This window comes from Candoia aspera, chromosome 2, assembly GCF_035149785.1.
Source record: "Candoia aspera isolate rCanAsp1 chromosome 2, rCanAsp1.hap2, whole genome shotgun sequence".
Lineage (NCBI taxonomy): Eukaryota > Metazoa > Chordata > Lepidosauria > Squamata > Boidae > Candoia > Candoia aspera.
This window is the reverse complement of record NC_086154.1, coordinates 64,578,720-64,589,243: the sequence shown is the minus strand read 5'-3', so window position 1 is coordinate 64,589,243 and position 10,524 is coordinate 64,578,720. Positions and strand designations below refer to the sequence as shown.

At 44.1% G+C, this 10,524-nt stretch overlaps 1 long non-coding RNA gene across 1 annotated transcript; it reads right to left on the bottom strand.

Annotated features, from left to right (window-relative positions):
* Window positions 1-2,403: 2,403 nt before the first annotated feature.
* Window positions 2,404-8,524, bottom strand: LOC134492267 (uncharacterized). The gene is made up of 4 exons (XR_010067415.1): window positions 8,011-8,524; window positions 5,903-5,980; window positions 3,512-3,568; window positions 2,404-2,639 (listed from the first exon to the last, which is right to left on the bottom strand). It is a non-coding gene; the product is annotated as an uncharacterized LOC134492267 (long non-coding RNA).
* Window positions 8,525-10,524: the final 2,000 nt, after the last annotated feature.

Genomic DNA, 10,524 nt, shown 5'->3' with positions numbered 1-10,524 from the left:
CATTGTGACTCTGCATGAACACCCAAAAGGGGTATAATGCTGCTTTCATTATTTTGACAAATATTGACTGGATCTTCAGAGAAGTAGTGCTTAGAAATATTCAGACTTATCCTAGGCTAGAGGTTTTGAACGATGACTATAAACGCATCATCCATAGTACAGCTATGAATCAAAGTTTTGTGTTCCATACTGACACTCATGTGAGATTCTTCAAATTGCTGCAATTATCACAATTATTATTATTAATAATGATTTATTTCTGTAGAAGTTCCAAGACATTGGCATGTGGTGGCACTTGGAGCACTTTATGAACTAGCAGAAAGGGTCTGGCCAAGAGAGCTATAGGCAATGTTCCCTGACAGCAATGTGTCACAATCATTAATCAACTCTGCTTGGGCCCATCATTCATTGACTGGGCCAGACCAAAGTCCTCTCCTAGAATGGAAGGCTTCGCAGGTTGTTCAGGCATTGTCTTCTACCTACCCCCAGCATGCTGAATCAGGGGGTTCTGAGAGGACAACTGTGCCAGTCTTTGCTGCATAAAGTCTTTGTGTGTTCTTCTTTTAGGCTCTGTGGCATTCAACTATCACATATCTTGTTTGTATTGTCCTTGGCATAAGTACGGGTGCTTGAGAGCTAAGTTACATATATAGGGAAGAGATGTAGTAGTCTTTTCATAAGACAATATCACTTCCAAATGCAGGTGGGAAGTCCACAGCCCTTTGTTTCTGCAGGAAGAAAGATAATTTTCCACTTCTAGGCTTTGAGGGGTGATGCCTTACACGTATCTGGAGGTGTATTCCTGACAATCTGCTGCACAGTTGGCTGAGTTCTTGGCCGTTGCTTGCAAGGAAAGGGCAGCCGAGGCTTTAGATCAGATTGGACCCATGCAACCTCTCCTTTCTCATGGATCTCATCTCTCTCCATGGTTTACAGAGGAGCTTACGGAGATGAAATGGGAGAAGAGAGTCTAGAGCATCATTGGTGGTTGACATGGGATGAACTCGACCAAACATGGGTAAAAGCTGCTATTAAAGCCTACCTTGTGGCAGTAAGGGCGGTGAAGTGTCAATACTTCACCACCCTTATTGCATCTGCAGATAGCCACCTGGTGGCCTTGTTTAAAGTGACATGAGCCCTCCTGGGAAAGGAGGACTTGGAGGTTTACTTGCAAGGCCGTGCAGAGGAATTTGCAGAGCACCTGATGGACAGTGTAACTTCTGCAGCCTGCCCAGCACAGAAGTCTCTTCCCTGCTGCTGCTTCCAAGAGCTCTGCCTCCTCACCTCCTTCCTGCAGGTCACGCTCCTCGGGTATTTTACAGTTCCCAGGCGGATCCCTACAGCTAGCCCCCTTTTTTCAAATGCCAGCTCTTCAATAACACATACTGAGCAACTGCACAAATCCAGAGGACCACTTGATGGCAGCCCAAACATCATCTCTTTGCTGCCATCTAATGATCGATAGATTGAATGGCTGACTCATAGTTTCAAAGATTTTTTGAAGTTCATTTGGTTGACAGTACAACAGGAAAGAAAAACAATGCAGTGCATGGAATAGCCAGAGTACATTATATGCCTATAGTCCATCTTTTCATATGCTGGATTATGTTGGGTGGGGCTGGAATTTCCAGTGAGGAAGCCACCAACTGGGGCCCTTAGAAGGTTGCACATTAAAAGGGTACGGAGAGCAGCACAGCACTAAGGGTGCATTGTGGACACAGCAAGCGTTAGGGCAACATCATTTTCTTCTGGCTCAGGATGGGAGAGGAGCACAGCAAAGCAGCTCTGTAGATATGGCCCATGAGAAAGAAGACAGACTTGGACACGTTGGTACAAATACTAAGAAGAACTGATCAATGGGTCCAAGATGAAATAAAGATTGACTGCATCCTTGATGTGAGGATTAATGAGCAAAAACTGACATACTTTGGGCTTGCAATGAGAGCAAAGGGTGGAGTAGAAAAGCAATTATACTTGGCAAGGCAGAGAGAAGTAGAAGGAAAAGACAATAGATAAGGTGGATAGACGGGATCAAGGAGACCGTAGGGATGTTCTTGGAAGAAAAGGTGGATGTCAAGATGATGGGTATTTGTCCAGGCAGTCTCCAGGTGTTGAGTCTCTCTCAATGGAAGACTAACTTGCAATTAATAAGTCATGAGACATTACTCATTAAATATGAAGGATTTAAGCATCCTTCTCTCCAAACACACCCCAGATACACTTGTAATCACTATTTGATAATCCCACAGACTTCTTTGCAGAGACACTCATGATATCCATCAGCATATAATATATGAAAGGCAAAGTCCTTGAACAAATTTAGTCTCTATTTCTGCTCTTATACCTCAAGGGGCTGTTATCATACAAGCAACACCTGCATACCTGCAACAACTGAGAATAAATGATGTTCAAACAAACTTTATTTACCCAGGTCTCATTCCACTGACAGGACAAACAGTTAAACACCGACAGCTGGACAGACAGAACCACAGTGACATCCAGGAGGACAGGAGGTTTGAGAAATAACGCAAAGCCAAGGAGCAGCAGGACTCCACATTTGTTACAGGCACTCAAGCAGTTCCTACTCCTCAGGTCTGCTCCTGCTGAGAGGCATCAGATGGTGGGACAGAACAGGAGCCCTGAGGAGCACAGCAGAATGGGACAGAGTCAGAGGCAGGAAAAGCAATTCAGGACTCCACCATCACTGTCTCAATCACCCGACAAAGTGAATTTTTTGCATAAAAACTTTTGTGGCAGTAAAATGTGTCAGTTGCCAAGCTGCCTTCAATGATGATCATCTCAGACATTTTTTCTTGATATGAGAATCTGTATATTACAGGGAGGAGAATGAAGACCATCTAGAAGCTTGCTTAGGTGGATTGTTCTATCCCCCCTCCCTGGGCATTACCACTCACTGTTGTGTGGGAAGGATCTCTGAAGGGAGAGGGAAGGAGGCAGCCCCCCCACGACCATCTCAGAAGCTTGCTGAGATAGATTCTTCCATCCTCCCCATAAGATCATTATAGTCACCTTCCTATGGAAAGGATCCTAGAAGTGTGCTTGCTTATTTATTTTTAATATGTATTTTATTTAATAATTTATTTATTTGTTTATACTGCTTTTTGTTATCCTGAAAAGCAGGGTATATAGTACATAATTATAATAAACTCATTTGTGGGGTCCACAAATGTCTACTAGCATGGAAACCTGAAACATAACTCTCCTGTAACTTATTAGATTCCTCCTCCCATATTCTTTTTCTGATGCTTTTGAATCCATAAGCTGCCTTCTTAAAGACTATCCCAAATGCTCATAAGTTGCTCATCTAGATGCTGAAAAATTCTTCTTGAGAACCAGGCTGAAGCATGTGCCTTCCTTTTTGTTAGAATCACATGCCAAGTTACAGAATAGAGGCTTGAGACTTTAGAAAAGGCAAAGAAGTTAACCATGGTATGTGGACCCGTATCTGGTTGGAGATGAGCAGATTCTAACGACTTGATGACGAACATACCTTGGACTCATCTCCATTCATCTGATTGGGCAATGACTTCTGGGGAGTGTGGAAGGCCTGTAAAGAGAGTCAAAACTGAGTTGAATCAAGTAGCCTTCATTGACACTATGTGAATAAGTATAAGACCTTCCCATCAAACTATACAGGAAAATGGGAGGGGTCTTCCAATGCCAGCCAGCCCCAATCTGGCATTCTCCAAATGTGCTGCGATTGCAACTCTCAAAGGTCCTCCACTGCCCCATTTACACTGCGATCAGGGCCAAATTATTAATGGCAGGTGAACTCAAGAGCTCCGACCTTGAAAGATTGAACTATCTTCTTGCAGATGTGTTCCCAACGGTGAGCAACCAAGTTGCTACTTTTGCTCTGCTGTCATTTAAACTCAGAAATATTTAAGTTCTTAGTTGTAGCTTTGGCTTTATTTTGCTGTAACATTTTTACATCTAATACTTCTTTTATTACTTTATTTTATAATTATTATATAATTATTATATTTTATAATATTTTATTGTTATATAATTGTATTTTATGGCATTCCATATATTATGATCAGTGGTTACAACAATAAACTTATTTACTTACTTAAACTCTCAAAGGTTTTGGCCATGTTCTGGATGCTACTGAGGGCATCGAGTTGGAGAAGCTTCTACTGCACAGTTTTGTTCTGAAAATATGTTCTGGACTGCATTTCTCAATGCCCAACTGCTTTCAACTGCACTGTGTGACATGACCATATTTTGTAAACCAATCTGAGATGTGATTGTATGGAAAGCAGCGTATATTAAATAAATAAATAAACAAATAAACAAATAAACAAATAAACAAATAAGCAAGCAAGCAAGCAAGCAAGCAAGCAAGCAAATACATTCTGCCCCTGAAGGTGAAGCAGGCCCCTTTGCTCCTGGCCTTCCGGAAGGATTTGAAGACCTGGTTCTGCCGCCTCGCCTGGGATGGGAAGGGCAACAGCTCTTCCTTGGGGTGGCTGGTGACGTAGAGCCCTCCCCACTGAACCATATTTCATAGCTACTTGGATTTTATACTTATTTGTATTTATATTTGGCTGTCTGTACTGTATTTTATATGTTTTATGGTTTTAATTGTTAATTTTATTGTAAATGGCCCAGAGTCCCCTTTTTGGGGGAAATGGGCAGTGATAAAAATTTGAAAAATGAATGAATGAATGAATGAATGAATAAATATACAGATTCATCACCTGCTACTGATTCTTTTTAACTAGAAATTCTGACAGGCATGGATCCCAAACTGCTCTGAATCTGAGTGGGCAACCAGATGCTTGTGGACATCACTGTGCTCACAGGCATCTCCCTGAGCAGCAGCTATCTACCGCACCTGACTTAATTTTTCAAATGATTTTTCACTGAAAAAGGAATCAAAAGGAATCAAAAGGAAGCAAGCATGCTGCAAAGCAAAGCGTCATTTTCAAGCACCATCTTTATTGCTAAGTGTGTCTCCTGACCCCATGTAAGCCCCGCCAGCCTTCTCAGTCAATGGAAATGGTAAGCAATCGCAGCTCATTCTGAGGTGTGAAAGTATGTTTCTACCTGTGTGGAAAGAAGTCAATGGTAAGCTGGGGATGTAGAAAGCATCCTGGGTAGCTAGAAGGTTTGATGGCTGGCTTTTTGCTAAACAGATGGTTTTTTACTGGCAAGGCCCACTGTGGCAGCCATTTTATGACTGGGAAAGTTCTTCCCATGGCAGCCACTTTGTAAAAATGGCTCTAAAACTTCCAAATGAGCCCACTGGCACAAAAGGCCTAAGCACACCTGTGTTAAGTGCAAAGCTTTGGGTCCTTTCCCTTCTTTCAATCTTCCCCCTCCCCAAAGGGAGGTTCAGGACTTCAGTGACAGAGACTTACCATTTAATTCCTCACTTCAGCCTCTGACACCAGTAGCCACAGGGACCTCTGACTCATCTCCCTCCTGGCCCTGAAGTTCCCCAATCAACCCACAGAACAGCACTGCAAAAACAAATGGGTAGCCCAAAGGGGGTTGACTGCCCCACTGAACTGGCAAACAGGGCTCAGTTACACAGGATCAAGAGATACTGAGCTCATGATGAGGACTGTTCTCACTGATATGGAGGAAAATGACTCATGGCAGAGCTTGAGTACAGTGTGCAAGACCACCAATCTAGCAGCTTCAGTTAACCTAGTTGCTGAGCTTGTTAATGGGTATCATCCTTGCCAACTGAATCTGTGGACTCTGCACATCCCGTGGACCTAGTCAACCTCACCGGATGTTCTGCTTCTTCTTGGGTTACTAGTTTCCCCCAATGAAACATGCCTACTTCCAGACAGCCAACAGGCCACCTGTGAATCTCACCAGATATGGTGGCCTCTTGGCCCAAGTGGACTTTGGCTGGTACAGTTACCTTCTTGGCAGGCTGGATCTCCTCTGTGGATTTGGACCGAGCTTTCACTCCCTGCTTCTGAGGGGAGCTGGGCTGCTCCTGGAGCACATCCAAAGGGGCAAATGTACTGTTAATAATGTCATTCTCCTGCACTGAAACCTGCATAATACCTGATTTGGTACAGCCACTTCTGAAAAGGTTGAGGAAATCATCAGTGGTGTCCCTCTGCTGAAGCCACTGCGATACAGCCAGACTCTGCACTACTGCATAGGACTCATATTAGGAAGAGCTACCTTTGTGGGTCTACCCCATTTTTAGTTAATGGCCTAGAAAGTGAGAGAGATCCACATCATGCCCACATAATTCCAGGGTTCAGATGAATACCATTGTAACATAAAATCCCACCACACGGAGTCATCTCCTAAGCCATACACAGCACAAGTGAATAGGATTGGCAGTGTTGGCTTTACTGCACTGGCACTTCTCATGAAAGCTTGGGTTAGCATGGTCTCTCTTGAATTGCTACATAAGGCTAACCTGTTAGAATGTGGCTCCTGACAAGCAGCCCTTCAGCTCAGTGTAAGTGACAGTGGGAGTTAGGTGCATGTAATCCCTAAGGTGACTTGCACAAACACATACAACGTTACAGAGAACACTGGACCACAGCGCTCAGCTTGCACAATTTTTAACTGGTAGATACCATGTCCAAACTGAACTGAGTCCCAGGAACCCTGATCATTATATAAAGAAAAGTGGGATATGACTAATGGTTCACATTTTGGAGGTATCTGGGGCAGCCTCTGCATAGAAACAATTGTATCATCTAGTAGATAGGAATTGAAGGCTGAAGAACTGTAGATGGCTTGACAGTCCAACAAACGGAACTAAACACCTCGTTAGTCCTTGTCAGGGTCCTTGCTCCTATACTTAGCTGATCATAATTTATCAACGCAAGCTTCCTATGCCATCCAACTATAGTCCTAGTTTCCAAAGACAGCACCAATAAATCAACCTCATTTCTGTTTGATTTATGAAGTTCTAGCTCCTCTACCTCCAACGTGGGAGAGGCTCCCTGTCCTCATTATTTTAAAATTATTTTTTCTCTAAAGCTGGAAGGTTAATATGCTTCAATGCAGAGCACCTTCTTTATTTCCAAAAACACCTTTGGATTATTGTAATTGGCTGCATTTTAGATATGGCTGTTGCCTACTATGACATTTGGAGGCATGCTCAGAAAAAAAAAATGGGGACAGCAAACAGCATTCTGGGAAAGGAGATGCAAAGCAAGGGAGTGACTCGCTTGTGTTACCGTTGGTGGAATGCATATTTGTGCTCTGTTTGTATCTGTTCAACTGGTTTGCTTGTTAAGATTTCATATTGGCTGGTTTGTTTTATGGATGGGTAGTTTTTCTTAGAATCACCAGTTTGCTTTCTGTGAACCAAGTATGTGATTTGGCTACCTCTGCCTTATACTCAATTTCTTTGGCCAGGTTACATGGCCAAGCTCAACATTTCCCTCTTATGAAATGGGCATTGGGAGCAGAAAACTATTTATGCTTTGGAGCTTAAGAGCCTAAGCCTCTGCTTCTACTTAGACTTTGGGTCAGCTGCAGTGTTAGATAGAAATGCCCATGACATTCTCTCTCTATTCCAAATAGAGCCTTCACCTAAAAATGTTGGAGGTCTTATTTTACATTGGTTGGCAGTGGATCTTTAAAGCCCAAGGAAGTGATCTATCCCACCCCTCGTGTTTGAGATCGTATTTTACGAGAGACACTTGAGATTTAACCTAGGAACTTTGGCATGCTAATCTTATTTACTCTTTCACTGAGTTCAACTGCTTCCCAAATGCACTGAAACATGGAATTGATCCAATTATAATAGTTTTTGAACAACACGCTAGCTCCCTAGTAGATTACACTGAGTAGAGCATGTTACAGTAAACCATCTTTGGAAAAGACAACTGGGGATTTAACTTTTTAGATATAGCTTGTGGCATCAGTGAGACTGATGAATATCTACAGTGTTGGCAGTCCAGGCGCAATGGCTGTGATGAATAGCCTCTATGGGAAGATTTATCCTGAAACATAATTTTAGGCCTCCCAAATATTGCATCTTTCCTGAAATACCTTTGAGTTCAGTTCCATGGCTCTTCCCTGGTTGATAATTTTGAGATCTCTCTCTGATCAGACAGAAAATTCTGCAAAGAAGAGGCAAACCATTGGAGAAATCATCATTTTCCATGATCCATCTTGCTTTCAGGGAGAGGCATAATGCATCTAGGAGGGGAAGGGAGTCTTGTGGCTAACTGGAATGTTAGCAGAAGAGGAAATATAAATTAAACTGCCTATTTTCTCAGCCAGCTTCTATGCATCGTGAGTCTGGAGAATGCCATTTCCTTACAATGGAAATGCCACTTTAGGTAAGCTCACTCATAACACCTCAATGTACAGGTTAGCTAGTTGTGCTGTGACTAAGACACCTTTTCTGTCACCTCCTGGAGAGTGAGATTTGCCTTACATTGCAGAACTGGGTGATGGGGAATTCATACGCATTATTCATCTGAACATATATATTTTTTTTAAAAAAATGGACTGACTGCTTGTCAAGTAATAAGGTTGAGCTTTTAAAAAGCCAAATGTAGTGTGTGACCCAGCCAGGAATAAGTCATATATGTCCCATTGGCTTATAAAATATACACACATGCCATATTAACTTGTATGGGAAAGTTAAACCAAGAGTTAGCTCCCAGTGCATTCAATGGCGGGGTGGTGGTGGTGTAATTTTGGTAAAACTTTCTACCCTTGTAAACTCTGCCTATCACTCCCATGCTGTAGGCAAAGCTGCAGCCTTCTCTATCCATGAGTCTTTGAATAAAAAAAGAGGTTTTCAATTCTGACTGAGAGAATGGGAGGGAGGAAAACTTATTGATATCAAGTCCTCAGTAGGAAAATGAGAGAGAGAGAGAGAGAGGGAGGGAGGGAGGGAGGGAGGGGGGGAGAGAGAGACTCTTCCCTATCTTCTTTAGAGTATTCAAAAGTGAGAAGGAACTTAAAACAGGCTACTTAACCACCCATCCTGCAGCTGCATGATTCCTTGGCTGGGAATGTTTTGAAATCAAGCACCCAGTCATTCAACAATATTGTCTTTTGGAGGGTCATCACAATGGCATCAAGACCCCAAATGCATCTCCAGGGGCCCCACCTGACTCCCCAGACAGAAGCTTGCTTGCTGCTTTGTTCTTCCTCTTTCCCTTTAGTTTTCTTCCTAGGCAAACTGCTCCTACAGCAACTTCCCTCTGTCAGTGCTGTTTGTGCCTGGGGATGGTGTACCCCAACATCTGGAGAGCCCCACTTGGGAAAACTGCAACAGACGGAAAAGTCTAACTCTTCTCCCGTTTGCCGTGGGAAGGAGGAAGAATCGCGTCAGAAAGCGACCCGACAGTAAGACCTCCGCAGGAAAGCGAACCCCACCGAGATATGGGGCTGTCCCAAGGCTCACAAAGAGCCCAGTGCAAAACAATCCAGTAATTACGGCGTCGGGCTAATGACAGTAGCACAGAACTCCATGATGCGGAACAGGGGTCCAGTCAGCCAATCGGTCCAGCAGCAGCCAGCACCGCCCTGGATAACAAAGCCCCTTCGTGGACTCGTAACCTTACCCCAAGCAGAATTCCCCGCCATCTGGGTGCCGCGGCGTCCCCTAGTGCTGAACTGCGGAATCGTCAGCGCCCCGGAGCTCTGCACTTTACAAACCCAGCGCCCCCTACCCCGCAGCGCTTGGCCTGCAGGATGAGCGGTACTACCTCTCCACACAGACTGACCGCGGTGTGAATGAAAGGCTCTCCCCTTACAAGCAAACGTGAGGCCCGCGGCAGCCCCGAATCAGCTTTTCCTTGCTTACCTTACCGGCTTTCGGCGGCTCCCACCGCCCGGGACGGAATCTGCAGTGACTTCTCCCTTCCTCCCCCTCCCCGCTTTCGTTCAGATGTTGAGGAGCCGACATATGCGGTTAGGGGCAGCCAATGGGGAAACAGCTGCTTCCGCCGCCATTCTTAGCATGCGAAGCAGCGCCTCCCCCAGCAGTTCAGTCTTCAGTGGGCGAAGGGGTAGGCCCTCTTTTCCCCCCCTAATATAGTTCACGGCGGCAATGCAGGGCATACGGAACATCCTTGTGGTTCAAGGAAAGAGTAAGGGATCCAGTGTGGTGGGTGCAACCAACCACAAGCATGGTGCTTCCAGCCTAAAGCTCACAATATCTCAAATGACTTTGAAAATAATTACTCATAGCTCTTTCCATACGCTGAATCAAGATTGGACAGAGATCCTCATGTCCATTTCAGGAAGAATAATTTGCAAGTTCTACAGATCAAAGCTTACGTAGGCCTCCTTGAACTTGGCAGATGTGGATCCCTATTTGTGTGTATTAATATATATGAATTTGGAAGCAAATGTTAATGCTAATTGGGGCTCAAAGCTCCATTGCCTCAAGAGGAAGCATGGATTCCCCAAAGCCTCTGTCCTCACAATTGAACAAAAAGTTGTGTCTGTCTTGTGGGTTTGTATGTTCATGCCGAACCAAACCGTACCTTCCACCACCAGGTGAACCCCATATACCCCAAAACACAAAAACTCAAGACTTAA